At 39.9% G+C, this 2,181-nt stretch overlaps 1 non-coding gene across 1 annotated transcript; it reads right to left on the bottom strand.

The window, feature by feature from the left end:
* Positions 1 to 1,817: 1,817 nt before the first annotated feature.
* Positions 1,818 to 1,889, bottom strand: trnae-uuc (transfer RNA glutamic acid (anticodon UUC)). Its single transcript has one exon. It is a non-coding gene; the product is annotated as a tRNA-Glu (tRNA).
* Positions 1,890 to 2,181: the final 292 nt, after the last annotated feature.

The following is a 2,181-nucleotide window of genomic DNA, read 5'->3' as shown; positions in this document are numbered from 1 at the left end:
AACCACTCTGTCCTTTGACTCTGCAACAGGACTTGTTTGCATGTTTGCAGTCTATGATACTGTTTACAAATCAGTGACTTTCTTGCTATACATAGAAACATCTCAGACAAAAAAGTCAGTACTATCCAAAGTCATAATCGGCAGGTTAGGCTTATTAAAGATCGATAATCGGCGATAGGCCAGAAAACTGCAATTCTGGTCTATCCAGAAATGTTCTTCAGGAGGTAGAAGACTGATTTTGTAATTATCTTTATGTGTGGGTCAGTTCTGAATCCATCACTACGAGGTTTTGGATCTGATTACTAGTTTCTAGGTAACAGCATAAGGTGTGTGCTGACTCTTAGTTTCTCATTAGGTCCAAAAATTCAGTTTTTGTTCAGTTGAATAAAGTTAAGAGACATAACTTTGTTTTAATGCTCCAACACTTTCAGAAACTCCTTCATTTACACCCAACATCCCACAAAATGCTAAGCATTGTACCAATAATGATGAAAAGTTGAAGGGGAGTGAAGACTCTTGCAAGGCGCTGCCTCTGACCAGGTCAACACAACTGTATGCTGCTCATAACAAAACACTCCCTTCAAATAATGAGCAACTGAGAGACAAAACAACTGCTGTATTCTTCTGTGACTTGTGACTGCTATAAGAAGTGCACAGACTTTTCAGCCTGGTCTCAGTGTGGTCACATGCCAGCTGACTGACACAAAGGGGAGTCACTGTAATCTATGGAGTAGTGTGGGGAAAGACCTTCAGGGTGGTGTAGTCCTGCTAGTTATTAATAACATCTTTTGATTTCACCCACATTAATTTAACAGCACACAGAATTTTGTACTTGTAGCATTCAGTACAAAATAGAATGCTACAATGGTTAAGTCTTGATACCATATCAACCTTGAGACTTCACATGATATTCTTCACTAGATAATAAAATATGTACTAATCCAGATCACCTTCCCAGCAAACAGTCACACCAACATGGAAGATTGTATTTAAATCCTGTCTGTACTTACCTTGGAAGAAGATGTCATCACTGAAGCACAATCCGGGGCTTTCTACAGGTACTTCACATCATAAAACGTCCAAATACATAATGACTCCTTTTAGTGCGAGTCGGCAGGCTGTAACGGTGCTAAAGCTACATCATCGCTCTGGCAGCCGTCAGATTTTACCCTCCCGTTGCTGCTTTCGTGTGCTTTCCTGACACAAGGTCGCGGTTTTCTCCGACAGAGGCTGCTGATGCGTGGGGAATTCCTAGCAGTCACATTTTCCTGGGAAATAATTGGCCCGACAACAAAGTTTGGCAAAAGCCCTGCAAGTTCGCCTGTCAGCACCGAGGGGGCAGGACAGGTTCGGCGTTGAAATTAAGTTACTTTTTATTTTACATCATATCCCGCTTCTTTAAAAGTACGAAACAAAAAGGAGAAATTTTATGTCATTAACGAGAGATTAACATCAAACAGGCTGGACAATAAATGCGTTTTATAAAACGTTACTCACTCGCAGGTGTTCATTTGAAAACTGGTAGGCTCAAACGCGTAATTTTGCGGACGAAAGTGCCGTTTGCTTTGCTCGCCTGTACTCCACGGACTGATAAGAATTGACACAGAGAGAAACAACTGGTAATGTGCATCTTCCGGGAATGAATGTCCGATGTGGGATGAGGGTAATACACGATAATTCCTGAACGGGCGGGGTCCGTGGGGATTTTTTTCCTCGGAAAACATTAACGGGTGATGTTTGAACATATTCCGACTGCTGCTATGCTATGTCATGGATAAGATTTTAAAATAATAGTCATTTAAGAATTAAAAAACTTGTTCCCATACCGGGAGTCGAACCCGGGCCGCCTGGGTGAAAACCAGGAATCCTAACCGCTAGACCATATGGGACTTGTACATGTCAGACGACAGCTGGGGTTTTGGAAGATTACACCTGTAATTTTGAACTATTCAGAAGGGTCTACTACAAACAGCATACATGAACTTTACAAAAGAGAATGGGCACATTTTTACCACGTTTTAAAAATATTTTTAAAACAAGAATAAAAGTCTTCCATCTAACCCTAAAATATTTTGTAACAAAATCAGAATAGTTCAAATAAATTAAGTTTAATTATTCTGACTGATTTAAGCATTCAATGTGTTTCCTATATAGTTTTAGAAATAAATTAAGCTATGTTTA

Source organism: Poecilia latipinna, unplaced genomic scaffold, assembly GCF_001443285.1.
Source record: "Poecilia latipinna isolate Pla-1442-1.1 unplaced genomic scaffold, P_latipinna-1.0 Scaffold3506, whole genome shotgun sequence".
Taxonomy (NCBI): Eukaryota; Metazoa; Chordata; class Actinopteri; order Cyprinodontiformes; family Poeciliidae; genus Poecilia; species Poecilia latipinna.
This window is presented reverse-complemented; position numbering and strand designations above follow the sequence as displayed.